Genomic DNA, 17,808 nt, shown 5'->3' with positions numbered 1-17,808 from the left:
GAGCTGTGATTGTGATTGCAACTGGGTGTTGCAATCATGACTGGAGTTGGGAACTGCATCGTGACTGGGACTGGGAGCTATACTGTACAAATATCCACGCTTACTTGTATTCGGGGAGAAGTCTGGCAGACCGCTTTAGGAACCGGCTTCTCCCAAAAGCTTTTGTAATAAAGCCACTGTACTTTGACTCACTAACAGTCTCAGAGGTATTATTTTACCAACAACACCCCGCTAATCCCCCTGACACTAGGTCAATTTAATGTGGCCACTCAACCTAACCCACACATCTTTGGACTGTGGGACGAAACTGGAGCACCCGGAGAAACCCACACAGACACGGGGAGAATGTGCAAACTTCACACAGACAGTGGCCCAAGCCAAGAATTGAACTTGGGTCCTTGGCGCTGTCAGGCAGCAGTGCTACCACATGATCACAGATCATACTCTATCTCAGAGCCGTACTCCCACTCACTCCACCTATTCCTTGACACCTTTAGAGTCTGCGAAGGGGTGGGGATTTTCCACTTCTCTTTTCGGGGGACAGCCAGGGAGAGGGAGGCAGAGAATCACGCAAGTCCCAAAAAGGCTTTTACATCGGCCAGAACTCCTGGTGTGATTATCCACATCTCCCCCTGCCCCTCTCCCATCCACCCTCCCGCTGCTCCCACCAATAACATTACGGGAATCCTGAATTTAAAAGCTGGGATCCCTATTTGCCTGAATTTAAATATCATTATCAGGCATTTTAGTTAAATTGTCCATTTACTGCAACATGGGGCCTGGCCAGCATGAATCACGACAGATCCCCCATGACAGATCCCCCATGACAGATCCCCCACGACAGATCCCCCACGACAGATCCCCCATGACAGATCCCCCATGACAGATCCCCCACGACAGATCCCCCACGACAGATCCCCCATGACAGATCCCCCACGACAGATCCCTCATGACAGATCCCCCACGACAGATCCCTCACGACAGATCCCCCACGACAGATCCCTCACGACAGATCCCCCATGACAGATCCCCCATGACAGATCCCCCACGACAGATCCCCCATGACAGATCCCCCACGACAGATCCCCCATGACAGATCCCCCACGACAGATCCCCCATGACAGATCCCCCATGACAGATCCCCCACGACAGATCCCCCACGACAGATCCCCCATGACAGATCCCCCACGACAGATCCCCCATGACAGATCCCCCACGACAGATCCCTCACGACAGATCCCTCATGACAGATCCCCCACGACAGATCCCTCATGACAGGTCCACCACGACAGATCCCCACGACAGATCCCTCACGACAGATCCCTCATGACAGATCCCCCATGACAGACCCCCCACGACAGATCCCTCATGACAGGTCCACCACGACAGATCCCTCACGACAGATCCCCCATGACAGGTCCACCACGACAGATCCCTCACGACAGATCCCCCATGACAGATCCCCCACGACAGATCCCTCACGACAGATCCCCCACGACAGATCCCCCACGACAGATCCCTCACGACAGATCCCCCACGACAGATCCCCCACGCACCTGGAAGCCGCCAGAGGAACAATGGTGAGTCCTGCAGGAGGCAGGGGGCAGTGTCGGGGAGGAGGGGTTTGTGTGCCACGGGGGGTGGGGGGGGTAGTTCCATGGGGGAGCAGCTGGGAGGTGAGGGGCAGTTCCATTGTTAGTGTGGGAGTGGGGTGGGGGGGTGGCATTTCTATTTATCTTCTTTTTAAATCAGGGTGCCCTTTTAAAAAAAGGCAGCCCTATGTTTTGAAGTTCCTGGCAAGGCAACTCTAGTCTAATGTAGTGCCCCCCCACCCCACCCCCCCTCCCTCACCCCCACTTTCATTTATTTTGTCAGTGTTTGAAAATGGAGCAGGAAAAGCCAGCTGGCAGTGCAGCCAAAGAGTTACCTCCATATTCCCACTTCGCCAATAAATATACAATTCCACCCAGTCTGTTTCCTTCTTAAATTCTTAAACACATTCAGTGTCTTGGTCTCCAAGCTTTCTGTGGTAAAGAATAGATTCATCATTCTCTGAGTGAGGAAATTTCTCCTCATCTCAGTCCTAAATGGCCTACCTTGCTTCCTAACATATAGCCCCTTCTTCTAGACACCCACTCTCTCCCATCCCAAGCACAGGACAATTTTCCAAAACATTCCTATCCTTTTTTTTCATACCGTGACACAATGGTTAACACTGCTGCCTCGCAGCACCAGGAATCTGGGTTCGATTCCAAGCTTGGGTGATTGTGTGGCGTTTGCATGTTGTCCCCATGTATGATTGGATTTCCTCTGGGTGCTCTGGTTTCCTCCCATAGTCCAAAGATATGCAGGATATGTTGATTGGCCACTCTAAATTGCCCCTTAGTGATGTATAGGTTAGGTGAATTAGCCATGGTAAATGCATGGGGGTTACAGGGTTAGAGCGGGGGTGGGGGTTGGTAGACCTGGGTAAGATGCTTTTTTGGAGAGTTGGCACAGACTCGAATGGCCGAATGGCCTTTTTCTGCGCTGTAGGGATTCTATGGTTCTATGGTTTTACTGGCTCGATACTCACTCAAAAGCTGTTACAATTCTAAAAATATTCAGTTCTGATGAAAAGCCGTTGAGCTGAAAGGTTAATTCTTTTTCTCTCTCTATAGATACTGCTTGCCTTGCTAGGTGTATCCAGGATTATCTGTTGTTGATTGACTTCCAGCATCTCTCAGTAGTTTGCTTTCGCTTCCTTATTTGAATGAACCGAGACTACAGGTCAGTAATCACAATGGGGTAAATCCATTTGAGTCAGGCATTGGGTAAGAGAGCAGTATTCTTTATTGTGTATCGTTGAAAATTTCTGTACAGTTGACATTTTACAGGAATCCACATTTCAAAAGGACAGTTGAATCAATCAGTTTCCAACCCAGTCACCCCCTGGGCTCTTTAATATTCTAGATTATAAAGTGATCCATTACAATTGTTCAAACCACCCTGAGTGTTAGCTCCAATTAACAAATTTCAACCAATATATTTATTCTCATTTTAATAATTGGCCTTAATCCGTATTGTGAAGAAACAAGTCAAGTGAGATGTTCTCTGACAAATTCAGCTATGAAATTAATACAAATGGGGGGGAGATTGTATTTTACATTTCCCACGATGCGTTATCAGTAACACTGAACTGTAACCTACAGCTACTGTGGTTCCACATTGCAAGGAGCAGGAGCTGTGGTGTGGGTCATCGGCTTACTGTTAACCTGCTGAAAGCATGGACTTTGTACGTCCATCCAATAAAGGCTTCAGATTCTGGGTGGGCAAACTGCAAGCTGTCAGAGCAGTCTGTGTAAAGCTGGTTACAGTGACAGAGCGCAGCCCTACAATTCATTCAAAAACTGGCTGGTGATGAACTAGCACGGAACCATAGCTTTGTGAAAGCAATGAACTCAAACGACAGTCTTCACCTTTCTGATGTTAAACAGCAGCTGGGGTGTAAATCTCTTAGCTTCACTCCCTGGCCACAGTACTTGGTCACTGGGATCGCCTGGTTGTGGATGCACTGAGTTTGAATGGATACAATGACTGGCGGGCCTCAGTTTTTTTTGAAGTGAGCTGCTGCTATCATTCGTCATAAAAAATGTCACAAAGGCAAACCTTTACAACCCTCATCGCAATTTATTCCCCCCGTCTTTCTCCCCAGCTCTCCAATCTGAATAACCCCACATCTCCAACAGTTTTAATCTTGCGTTACCTGACAGAGTAGGAAAAATGAAAGCTATAACGAGACAAAATCAGGCTTTATTGAACCAAACTGTGACTGATGCAAGAAAGCCTTTGTCACTCAAAGGGACTGATTTCACCTGAAAATTGGTGGTAGTAAAGCCAGTTTCAGGTTTTACCTCAATTTTCCTTAGAGCTAATAGTCTGAGGGATTTCTACCTTTGATTAATTTGAGATCCAGGAATTATAATAGATGATCAGCAATTTTGATTTCCCATTTGACCAGGGCCAACCAGACTGGGGATTTCCCAAATAAAACACAATTACTTTGAATTATTTAAAGAAATGCTGCCTTGAGATTGGTACGTGTTGTATGAGATTAATTTGTGAATAGTCCTGGAAAATAAGAAACACTTTGCCCAAAGGTTTGCTCACTTTGTCTTAAATAAGAATCACAACAATGACCATTAGAATTGGATACACAAGAAACAAGAAGTGAAAACTGAGTTTTCCGAACAGCATTGTTTTAACTCATAGGGCAGGAAAAATCACTGGTATTAAAATAAAAGCCAATGAAAAATCTAGGCAACATCTCAAAATCATTTTGACAGACATGGACTTATCAGATGTCCAATGAAAGTGGATTGTTTGCATATGCCGTTGCAGTTATCTTTTGTCTCTAACCAAACTCTGTCCCCCTGTCTCAGGCTCAGAACTAAACCAGCTGAAGCAACTTCATAAAATGAATAAAATGGTTGGAAGGTACTCCAAACAATCACATCATTTATTTTGAAAACGACATAAGCATTCCTTGAGTACACTTGTATGATATAATGAAAGCGGTAGATACCAGCTATCCTAACTTGGTAGATACCTGTGTTAGTCTGGAAATTTCCATCTGCATTAAAGATTACTCTCTGCCAAATAATTGGTCCAGCAATCATAGCAACGCTGGAGCCAAGTTCAACTGAAAATGCAGTTGAAGCCAGATTGGCATCTGGCCCAGGAGGTCCCATTGGTCCTCTGTCACCTTTCTCTCCCATGGGCCCTGTAGGTCCAGCTGGGCCCCTCGGTCCTCTGGCTCCAGGCATTCCTGGAAGTCCTTTATGCCCTGGTGAGCCATCTCTTCCATTCTCACCTCTTGCACCTGGCATACCACGAAAGCCCTGGGGTCCTGGCCATCCAGCATTACCAGGTCTTCCAGGGGCACCCGCCAGACCTGGCATTCCATCTATTCCATTGCGACCTTGCCAGCCAGGCCTGCCAGCTGCTCCATTATCACCTTTAGGGCCAGGTGGCCCTGCTGGTCCTGGTGGACCCTTTTCACCCCTAGGTCCATAGTACACAACTGGAAGAAAAAGATGGACATCCTGTTGTAACGCTGTGATTTAAATACCTTGTTATTTATTTGACTGTGCTTACTGAAACATACATAGTAACAGCACAAAAGGAGACCATTTGAACCATTGTTTCCCATGTAAGCTCTCTGCAAGGATCACTCAGCTAGTCCACCTCCTGGCCTTTTTACCACAACAATAATCTTTCTCTTCGGATAATGATCCAATTCTCTTCGAAGCCATGACTGAACCTGCCTCCACCAAACTTTCAGGAGGTGCATCCCAAACATTCACTGTGTAACCTAGATTTTCTCTATGTTGCTTGTTTTGTCTTTCACTGTAGACCAGTGTTCCCTGGAAAGTATTTCTCCCCATCTACTCTCTCCAGGCCTCTCATGATTTTGAACACCACCATCAAAACACCTCTTGATCTTCTCATATCCAAAGGAAACAGTTTCACCAATTTACTCATAATGTGAGGAGGTGGCGTAATGGTATTGTCACTGGCCTAGTAATTCAGAGAGCCATTACAATAGATGGTGGAATTTAAATCCAGTAAAAACCTGGAATTGAAAATCTCTTTCCTTTAGGGACAAAGTCTGCCATCCTTACCTTAGCAAGTTATTATGGAAAATTGGATAGGGAATAAAACGGGATTGGCTTAGACACATGGAAATGACAATGGCAGGCTCAGCACCGTTGCCTCCTCCTAACTAACGCTTTGGGACTTGTGCCAAAACTGGGAGAGCTGTCTTACTGATGTAAACATACCTTACTGATAATGTCCTGGATACCATAGGTGGCAACAGCACAGCGGTATACAGTCAGGACGGTCGATATACAGTCAGGAGAGAGCTGCCCAGTGAGTTCTCAACATCAACTCCAAACCCCATGAAATCTCATGGCATTAGTCAAATGTGAACAAGGTAACTTGCTGCTGATTGTTACTCCATCTGGCAACCCCTGATCCTCCTTTTGCAGCTGAAGAATAATTACTGACCATCATTTGGAGGAAGCACTGAGGGTGGAAAGGGTACAGAATGTATTCATATTTCTTCTCCAAATGCAATCCTTAGCTGCTAACAATGCATATTGGATAATTGCAGCAGTTCCTTGCAACATTTTCTGTTATGTTGGTTTAGAAGAAGCAGCTTCACCAGGACTGTTCACATTCCTGTGATGTATGGCCAATAACTATGTGGAGTTCTGAGTTGGAGATGGCAGCGTTGGAGATGGACTGGGGTGGGCACAGTAAGAAGTCTCACAACACCAGGTTAAAGTCCAACAGGTTTATTTGGAATCACGAGATTTCAGAACGCAGCTCCTTCATCAGGTGAGTCCTAATTTCCTGTTGTCACCTGATGAAGGAGCAATGCTCCAAAAGCTCATGATTCCAAAGAAACCTGTTGGACTTTAACCTGTTGTTGTGAGACTTTTTGCTATATGCAATTCCTGTGTCTTAAATGGAAACCTGCCTCATCAGAATATCTTTCTGGTTCTTCTGAACGTAGTAAAATTCATCTCTTTGAGGGATTAGCTCATTTTATGATGCTCAATTTCCTGCTTACTGTACCAATTTTCAATGCTCCCTGCTTTTCCTGAAAGAGTTAGCTCATTCTGAGATTTGGTAGTTGAGTCATTCCACCAGTACTTTAGCTGAGCATCCAACTGATTCCTATTGAAACGGGAATTGAGCACATCAAAAGAGACTTCCTTCTTGCCCTCTTGTAGCATCCATACATGTATGCTGTTGAAATATTGTGAGACTTGTGATAAACAATGCCTCTCATGTGTCACATCACAAGTTGTGAAGAAGACACAGGCTTGTGTGCTTTGGTAGAGACTGTTTGTTACTGACCACACAGCTGACACCAGACTGAATCTCTGGGTGGAATTTTACCCCCTTGCCAGCCATGGGAATTGTAGCAGGCAGGACAGAAAATTTGGTGCACCATGCAGGTCCGTTGACCTCGGGCGAGAATTTCCACCCTTGGGGCAGGCGCAGCCGGGAAGTCCTGCCCTTTATATGCATATTTGAGTATCATTAACTAACCAATGCCCCGTTCACCTTGTTATTTTAAACTATCGGGCAATTAGCATCCATCAAACAGAACCGATTAGATTCTAACATCATTCCTTGACCATAATATACTCGTCAGTGTGAGAACCACAGGACTATTGCTCTTCTGGCTTTGCAACTGGATGAGGAACTTTGCTGATTTTCTGTTGTTAGTTTGGAGAAGGTGAGGCCAATTGGAGTGCTCATGCTGCCATCTTGGGAACTCGACACCTACTTCTGACTAACTTAGTAGCCCTCTTGCCTTGCTAGCATAGCTGGCAAATGGAGGCACTGTTGAATTCTGTTATTGTTTCCACTTGCATTAGTTAGTTTTAAATTTAAAAAAAACCTATGATTTGTCAACTGATCACATGGAGCAGTTACTGCTTCTACACACTTGATAGTAAGTTCATGCTCTTACCAACACAGTAGGGTGCTGGTCTCTCCCAGCGGCAGTTTGACATGCAGCGTGATGTGGCATGCCCCACCATTTCAAATCCACGATTGCATTTGTATATGGCTGTCCTTCCTTTAAGTGTCCACGTTCCATCAATTAGGGGAGGAGGTTTGCCGCAAGGAAGACCCCCTGGAATATTGAAAAATAAAAGCAAATAATTCCTACCACAGGCAGAATTTGTTTGAAGGATACAGAGATCTCGCTGATAATGAAAACCCGTATGCAGACCACTCTGAAACTATGGAAAGAATAAGCCACCAACAGGCAATGTCAGAGAGTGCTGTGTACTGGACAGAAGTTTTATAAGCAACTCCAGAACCAATAATCTCAATGACCTAAAGGGACAAGGACATCAGGGAGAAGCTCCACCATCTCCAAGTTTCCCTCTAAGTCAGTCACAGAGAGATATATCATTGTCACTTCCTTGGTCAAAATCATGCAACTCTCTTCTAGACAGCATTGTGAGAGGTCAGGATTAACTTAAAAATCTGCACCTCGAGGCCAAATAAAAATTGTTGAATGACAAGGTGTCCTGACAACTTTGCTGAAAACTGTATTGGCCATTCAAAAGTCAGGCATTTTTATTTGATGGCAAAATAAATCAATAAGAAGTCTCACAACACCAGGTTAAAGTCTAACAGGTTTATTTGGAATCACAAGCTTTTGGAGCGCTGTTCCTTCCTCAGGTGAAGAAGCAGCGCTCGTGATTCCAAATAAACCAGTTGGACTTTAACCTAATGTTGTGAAACTTCTTATTGTGCCCACCCCAGACCAACACCACATCAGAATAAATCAACCCACACGTCAACTTTCACTGCTATTGAACGAAAGGGAACACAATAAAATCAAATGTTTCTTTTTCCCAGCTGATATGATAGATATTCACAGTGATGGCCTCTCTTCCTCCAGCATCCTAGAGAAAAGTTTGTTCTTAAGCTGTTGATGGATTGTTCACTGCCAAGTGGCGAAAATTAGTTTCGGAAGCTCTTAAAAGGAAAGTCGCACAAGGAGATTCAAAATTTCAATGGTGCTGTCATGGCTTTCTGCCTTGTGGTAGATATATCCTCACCATTAACATGGTCCATAATAAGTCTGACATGATGCTAGGAGTGGGAAGGAGCAGGAAAGGAATGAGAAGGGATGAGGCAACAGTTAGTTCCCAAGCTGGCTCTGACTGGATGGCGGGGGCAGTGTATGAAATACCTGGAGAGGCCAGGAATATCCAGAGGTTTGATTGGAAAATATTGGGTGGAGAGGCAAAATATTTTTAAAAAAGCAATGCCACGGGAAGAATATAACTTGCGTGACAAGGATGTAAGACAAAGTGAAGAAGCTATTAGAAAACCTCAGAGAACTAAACCTCCTCCTTTACATAATTAAAATACAGAACAAGAGGAACTGGCTGTTTCAGGTCAGGGGTCAAAGGTCTGTTAGCGATATGAAATGCATTGTGGATGGTGGTGGCTATGACAGTCAGTACCAGTTGCTTAAATGCTAGGTTTCTTTTGAAGGAAGAAGTGTAACAAGGTCACTACAGCAGCCAAGGTAAGAAACTTGCTCCCATTTATCCTTCGTGTATTCATTTCTTGCACAGAGAATCAGAAGCGAAGATTAGATCTGGAAGCTTCCGTAGCCCGTTGTTTTAGATGTGTAGGCTCATAATCTAAAGGTGTTGGATGAGCTTTACCATTCCATGGGGGCACTGAGCCCCATTTCAGAGCTCCTGTGATAGGTGGCAGGGATCACACAGACTTCAATGATATCCTCAGTGCTAATGTCTGGTACAATCACAGAATCACTACAGTGCAGAAGGTCCATCAAGTCTGCACCGACTCTCCGATAGCAACTTACCCAAGCCCACTCCCCGTCATTGCAGTGTTAATGTAAGCTTACTTGTTACACTAATAAATAAACTTAAACATTTACCCTGCTAATCCCCTCACCATAACATCTTGAGACACTAAGGGGCAATTTAACATGGCCAATCCACCTAACTTGCACATCTTTGGACTTTGGGAGGAAACTGGAGCACGCAGAGGAAATGCACACAGATACAGGGGGAACATGCAAACTCCATCCACAGTCACCCAGGGCTGGAATCGAACCCAGGGTACCCTGGCGCTGTGAGACAGCAGTGCTAACCACTGTGCTACCTGTAGTGAATGTTCTATCTGTTCTACTTGTAGTGGGACATCTGCATCCATACCCACACATGCACTCCATCACCACACCTCCTCTCCAAATGAGAGGCCTCTAATCCTCCTTTTTAGGACATATGTGAGTAAATATTGCATTATGAGGGCAAAATGATGGATGATTGATAGAAAATAATTGCTGAAAAACAGATATGCAGAATCCTTTCTTAACAGCACAGCTTTATATGTGATTAGTAGCGACTTGCATTTTATAACACCTTTAATGTAGAACAAGGCCCCATGGCACTTTATACTCAAACAAAAATGACCCAAGGAATAAGATGTTAGCTGGTGTGTCTAAATCCTCAATCACTGAGCTGAAAGTCATAAAGAGAGAAGTTTAGGAAGGGAATTTCAGCGTGTACAGTCTACATAACTATAGGAACATATACATAGAAACTATGAAGCATTGAATGAAAGGATAAAGGGAAGCAGCAAGCCAGATTTAGAGGAACACAGAGTTCTGGGGTGAATTGTAGGGCTGGAGGAGACTGGAGGCATAGAGAGCACAGCATTAAACATGGATTTTAAATTGGAAGAATTAAGGAACCAGCAACTAATTAAGTTCAGCAAGGACAGAGGTGATGTACGAGTGAGTCTTGGTGCAGGGAAGAATTTGCATAGCAGATGTGTGGATGAGCCAAAATTTACAGAAAACGGACAATCGGAAGTTGTTCAGGAGGCCATTGGATTACCCAAAGCTGGAGGCGGAAGCGATATGGATGAACATTTCAGTTGCAGCTAGTAGATTGTCTTTGCAATTTGGGGACTAAATTGTCAAAAACTCAGCTCAGAGGTAAAGAGGAAGTCAAGGTTGCAGTCAGAGTATAAAACATGTAGAGTGCCATTTGTACATGTGATGCATGCTGACATAATGATTTGATGCAATGAATCACCCTCATTGTAGCAGTGGTTCATTACACAGTAACACAAATACAGTTTGAGATTATTAGAGCAATTATGATTTAAATTAAAAGAGCACATTTCCAACGCTTGATCCAGTGCAGTTAGTGACAATCAGATTCTGTATACTACCTTGTGTTTCCAGGCCACCTATTTGCACTTCAGGATGTTGGAGCCCAGAACTGGTGACATAAGAGAAGATACATGTTAAAAACAAGTAGTCCAATGAATATTTTTGACAACAACGGACAGTCCTTCTGTGGAATTTCAACACAGTCCAGAACATTAAGAATATGACATTGGTTGTGGCATATTTAAATAGGTAACAACTTTGCTCACATGGGGTCCAAGGTGGAGTGTTTGGTGAAATTTGCTGTGTATTATCGCTGAAGTTTCAATATGAGATAGCAGTGGAATGCCTAAGGTATCTCACATTTAGAGATATCACACACCATGATGCAGAACTGCAGAGGTTTCTCAATTATAATGGATTAAGTCTCCGCAGAATAGCATAGGCATCTACTGAAGCACACTCATTACGCACTCAGTTTTGTTTCAAGCTGCATTCATTGACCTGCCATTTATTTGGTCTAATTACTGATGAAGACCAGCAGCCCACAGTGCAAGTGTGATTATAATTCACCAATGACTAGTTAGTCTGAGCTGTGGGGATGGCAGGTATGGCAGTGGAAATTTCACACTGGCACAGCCAGACTAGAGTTTCTGTTCCCTCCCTGGTAACCTGCTGGAATTGCCTGTGGCAGCAGAGTGTCTACCTCAGGATAAGGGAGGGAAAAATGCAACTGGAGAATTTCCTGCACTTTTGATTTGTTCCTTTGAATGTCAGTGACGATGAAATCCTGGGGTTCCCACTCTGCGAACTGCAGTCCCAGTATGCAACTAACATCATCACTGTGTCGCCATTCACAGTTTGAGAGAAAGACAATTGAGAGGAATACCTACAGCAATGCTCTCTCCACTAGTCCAATGGGTTCCTCAGATTCTACAGAGATCAGAAAAAGGACTCATTAGTCTCGCAACACAGGATTCAGAGACAGATAGAGCTTCTGACCTCTCCTTCCCCAGCAGCAGGATTGGGCTGGCAGATTGGAATGTCATGTGGTGTCACGTGTATTACCTACCTGCCTCAGTGGAAATGTTACCAATGCAGGAGCAGCTGTTGGTTAGCCCAAGTATGCCATTCAAGGCTCTTATATGGGCAACTAATAGCCAATTCAGGGCCTCTTCCTGTTTGTACCAATATACCAATGGTCATGATGCCCACACCACAAAGCTGCCAGTTCTACTCTGATGGGCTAACTGTGGAGTTGTGTGTTGGCAGCAGGGGAGTGGGTGGCAATGGCGGGGGGTGGAGGGGAAGGAGTGGCAGTGGCCTTTGTGCCCTTCTGTCCTATGCCACACGGAAGGTTCTTCTAGTGGAAAGAGCCATCTCAATTTGATCAACCCTCCCCGGCCTCCAGTTTACTGGCCCATCCCTCACTTTGACCTTCTTTATTGTCCCTCTCACCCCATTCTCCAGTTGGTTACAGTCCCAGAACTGGCCACAGCCTCCAATAACATTCTAATTGGCTGGCAGCTCCTGGATAGGCACATTCACCTTCATGGGGAATGAAACTACAATCTCAGACAACTAAATGGGTGGGTGACACAAAATTGCATCATGGCATCCTGAGCCAGCAGAGAGGGGTTCTCCCCTGAAGGATGAGGCCATCACCTCCACTTTAAGTTCCAGCAAATACTTTCATTTCAATAGATCCCATTTAAACTTATGGAAGATAGTTAATATGTAATGTTTCATCTCACTAAATATGGGATTAAACCACAGTTAATGTACCATCACAGAGAAAGGAAGTGCGTCTCACACAAGTAAGGCTCTTAAGTTCAACTGGCTTTGTTAATTGAATACTGAACCGTAACCCAGCATTCTTCTTTCTGTAAGATCACTCTCCATTGTGATTGCATTAACTCTATGGAAACTTCGGTAGAGTTACTGACTTCCAGCGTGCGTTCTGCCGGATCCCCTCAACTTTTGACCCCATTACAATCTTGGTCCAAACATAGCAACAAAAAAGCTGAATTCCAGAGGTGAGGTGAGAGTGACTGGCCTTGGTATCAAGGTTGTGTTTGACCAAGTGTGGTATCTAGAATCCCAAACAAAATTGGATTCAATGACAAATAATGGGAAAACTCAACACTGACTGTTATCATACCCAGCACAAAGAAAGATATCTATATGGGTGATATGGAAATGCACAGAACATACAGCACAGTAACAAGCCATTCATCTAATTCTATCTGCATGTTGAAGACCAATCACCTCAGCTGGACATCACTGCGGGAGTTGCTCAGGGCAGTGTCCCAGTCCCAACTCTCTCTGACTGCTTTGTCAATAACATAACCTCTGTAATAAGGACAGAATGCAAATGTTCAATGGCGATTGAACAATTCCATTGACTCCTCAAATCTTGCTGCAGTCCATGCTCACATGCAACAGGACATGGACAACATTCACGCTGGGATTTTCCAGTCCCACCCACTGGCAGAACTTACGGATGCTGTTGAAGTCAATGGACTTTTGGCTGGCTCTCCGTACCTGCCACAGCCAGAAAATCTTAGCTTCAGACTTGGGCTGAGAAGTAGAAAGCACCATTTATGAAAGTATCCTGTCAGGGTGCGGGGGGAGGAGGGGTGGGGGGATGGGGGGGGCCACCAGTGGCCAGAAGTTAGGTGGACCAGGCCACATACTGTGACTGCAACAGCAAGTGAGTCTGGGTGCTGTAGTGCATTGTAATCAATTTAGTTATACTGCCCACAGAGCAGCACATTCTATTGGGAAGGTGTTGGTAAAGTCTGTGCAATCATTGCTGCCTGGAGTTGAGCATGTATTAGTCTTATTCAACGAAATGCACAAAAGGTATTCATTCAGCTGTGAGAGCCTCCTAATGATTTTTGGGAAGCATTAGCATCTACAAGACACAAGTCAGGAGTGTGATGGAGTCGTCTCCACTTGCCTGTATGAATTCAGTCCCAACAGTGTACAAGAAGCTCGACATCCATGACAGAGCTGTTTATTCTGTGCCACTGAATTATAATCCCCACCTAACACCGTGGGTGTATTCACACCACATGGACAGTGGAGATTCAAATAGGCAGCTCACCACCAACTTCTCAAAGGCAATTAGGGGTGGGCAAAAATGCTGACTTTGTTGGTAATGCCCACATCCCAGGAATGAACTTTAAAATCCATAACATGTTAACTTTGGCTTTATTTGAGAAAGAACCTATCTTCTCAACTAATTCAGTTATGTACATAGGTAACTATTATCTGTGCCTGGGGGGAAGACAATTTAACTTTAAATTTCATTAAAGCCAACAATTATGAGGCCTGTCAGGCCTCATAAAATCAGGCCTGAGGGGGTGGGAACTGAGGCAGAAAAATGGGCAGCTCCATCAATAGCCCCCTTTCAAAATTGGGCAGCCCACCCCCATGGTCTGTCCTTAATCCCTACCCCCTTGGGTGATCCTCCCCACCTGACCTTGCCATCAAAACCTCAGTCCCCTTTTCTCCACCACCACAGGAGTGTCCTCTCATCCCTGCCACAAGACCTCAGATCTACATGATCCTGAGGACTTTTGCACTTAAACTGGCAGCAATGGGCAGCATTCACTGGGGTTAGTACAGAGATACTGAACAATCGGATGTGAAGGCAGCTCTCTGGGGTGAGACTTCCTCGTGAGTTGAGACTGAAAATCCTGCCTCCAGCCAATGAATACATTATATGTCTGCAGGGCAACTGTAATTGGCAAGGACTCTCAGGTGACAGGGTGAGAAAACTTGCCCTCTGAAAAATCCTGCACTTACAATAGCATCGGAAATTCACTCCTCCGTCCCACCTTTTCACAAACGTAAGACCCAATTTTTCCCAGTTACATATCCAAATTTCAATTGCCTTTTATCAGTGAAATCCTGAACAATGACATTACTGACACGCCAATTCCAACTCTTATTTCTGTAACATGGGTTTGTATGCATCCAGTTGTCATCAATATAAAATATATCGCTATATCAGTAAGCAAAACAGTACAAACAGAAATCCAGGTTAATGGTAACATTGAGACATTTACTCCAAACTTGGCTGGTTAAAAAAAACTTTAAACAAAGCAATTAAAACATCTACAGAAGGTAAGAGTTTCTGATTCATTGAGGAAACGCTCTTCCCCCTATTTGATCAGATCACAGAGAATGGGCTGACTAATGTTTAAGGACTCCCACACACACAGAGGAGTGTTGGAGATTGACTGCTAAGAAAATGCTGAGGATTGTGGGTTGGGAAATGGTGGGTTTCTCATTTCCTGACCAGTTAAGATCACCTACTCATTATAGAGTCATAGAATCATAGAATTGTACAGTGCAGAAGGAGACCATTTGGCCCATTGGGTCTGCACTGACTACAATTCCACCCAGGCCCCATCCCTATTAACCCATAATACACTAGCTAGTCCCCCTGACACAAAGGCACAATTTACCATGGTCAATTGAGCTAACCTGCACATCTTTGCAAACTGGAGAACCCAGAGGAAACCCACGCAGATGCGAGGAGAATATACAAACTCCACACACACAGTTACCCAAGCCGGGAATGGAACAGGGGTACCTGGCACTATGAGGCAGCAGTGCTAATCGCTGAGCCACCGTGCCGCACTTAAGGTGTAAGTTTTCAGAGGTACTCAATCTCAGTGGAAAAACTCCCCCTTTCTCAGTGACAATTTTCACAACTGAGTTAGGTATGCCTAGAATTAGTGGACAGTGAACAATTAGACACATATCTTACATGGCGCAAAACATAACCTGCAGTGAGACTGTGCTACCATGAAAGGAAAGGTATCAACACTCCTTTCATTTCTTCTCAGAGCAACCCAGAGAATGTCTCAGCCTCCATCAGAGTCATTGGGTACAGTGAAGATACTGGAAATCTTCAGGTTCTGATTTGAGCTGGACTATATTTAATTCAATAAATCTTAGTTTTAATAAGCTTTCCTTAAAGTATCAGCACAAATATCATGCAATCTCTTTACTGCCAGAGGTTATACTGAGAAGACAATCTCTTACCTGCTAGGGATGCATCACCCTGGCAAAGGAATAACCTGGGGAGAAGCACGCCCAAGACCCAAATAGGTGCCATTCTGAAAAAAAACAAACATTTTTAGTACACGAGTTTGGCTTAGAGTTCAGAAAATGGAGCTGAGAATAATGGATATGCAACTGAGTTTGATATTCAAAGATATACAATTAAGGAGCCTATGAAAATCTCTGACTCTTTTTATTAGCAATTCTATATGTCCTGACCCCAACTCTTAAGGCTCATCTCAAGCATGAAAGTAGAATTCAGTTCCTCAGAGTCTTGTTTACATGTGACTATCCCAGATATCATCCTAATTCTAATGATGATATAACAAGGGCCTGCAGCTTTTTAGTGAGTGACCTACACAACCCCCTGGACTGGGAGGCAGACTGTCACTCACCTCAGGCTTTCAGAATCTCTCTGAATATGTTTCAGAATCTCAGCCTCTTAAATAACCTGGCCCCTCCTACAATTTGCATAACATGGTCCCTTTCTGGCTTGTCACTGCACACAGTGAGTTATACGGGTCTGTACAATGCCAGGCTCTGAGTGGAATTAATCACTCAGTGATTTGCTTTTAAAGCGACCTTTCTGCTGACTGAAACTACAGGTTGAATATTAAAGGCAATTTCCCTTCAGGAATATATTAACACAATGGCAAATTTTGCACTGCTCCTTAGCATACTAGTGACTTCCCTTCATGATTCCTTAGGTTATTAGATGCTTCTAGTGACATGCCAAAATTTGGAGTGATCACTGAACTATGTAAGTGGAGGGAGAGGTGGTGGAACTAGGAAGTGGGATTTGGCCATTATATTATTGATCACTGGTAATGAACCACATAATGGAGGTGTTCAGTTTAGTTTTCAATGGATTTGAATATGAAACAGAAGTTGGTGCTGAAGATAAAGCAAAGAACACCCTTCCATGTGAATCTGCACTGATGTTCTCTCCACGTTGACTACCTACTTCAATCTCCTGTTTGCTTTCACAACCTTCAATATACCTCTTTAACCAATTAAAATATTGGAAAACCCCAAACCATTCTCTTCCATTAGAAACTCTGTATCCTAACCATTCACTCCATCCCTCTCCCTGGCACCTGTCTGTGAATGAACCAAACTATTTGCAACCTCAATGTCATTTTTAACCCCAAGTTGAGCTTCCCACCAGATATCCTTGCTATCACTAAGACCACCAGAGCATCGCTCAACTGCCCTCCTGCCTCAGTTCATCTGCTGTTGAAATTCTCAATCCTGCTTTTGATATTTTCAGACTAGACTTTTGCAGTGCGCTGTTGGCATATTCCCACCAATATGTCAAGGAACCTCTTCCTTGATGATGATTTACCTGACATTAAAAACCAAACAACATTGAGTGGGATTTTCCGATCATGCCTGCCCTGAGATTGGAAACTCCCACCTGAGGTCTGCTGTATTTTCTATCCTGCCTGTTCCGATTCCAGTGGCAGGCAGGGCCTGAAAATTGACCCCTTTGTGAACTTATGGACTCCTTCTCATTGGCAAACAACAAAACAGCAAGTGACGGCAGTAAATATGGCATTGCACGCCCCCTCAGCCTGGCTAATGTCTCATAACGAGGAGAGGTTGTGTGTGTTAAACCGATCCCAAACAGATGAGATTTGTCTGTGACATATAAATCAAATTATCTCTGCCTCCTGACTAAGTTCCCTTTTTTCCTAAATTGCATTTTTCCTATTTTCTGAATGGCTGTCCCCATCATAGCTCTACTGGGAAAATGAAACAATTTTCATTTCGGATATCAACCACTCCCTGATCAAATACTGTAAATCAATGTCAAAGTTAAGCTTACCCGGCCCAAATAAAAGCTTAGAAAACTACCCCAAACACTATGGGGCGTATCTTTCCATCCCGCCCACCACAGGAATTGTACCGGGCAAGGGCTGGAAAAGTCCGTTGACCTCGGGTGGAATTTTATGATTTCAGGATGAGCGAGACCGTAGAGTCCCACCCTATCT

Source organism: Carcharhinus amblyrhynchos, chromosome 23, assembly GCF_965287045.1.
Source record: "Carcharhinus amblyrhynchos chromosome 23, sCarAmb.v2.hapA, whole genome shotgun sequence".
In the NCBI taxonomy this organism is placed as follows: domain Eukaryota; kingdom Metazoa; phylum Chordata; class Chondrichthyes; order Carcharhiniformes; family Carcharhinidae; genus Carcharhinus; species Carcharhinus amblyrhynchos.
Note: the sequence above shows the minus strand (reverse complement) of the source record.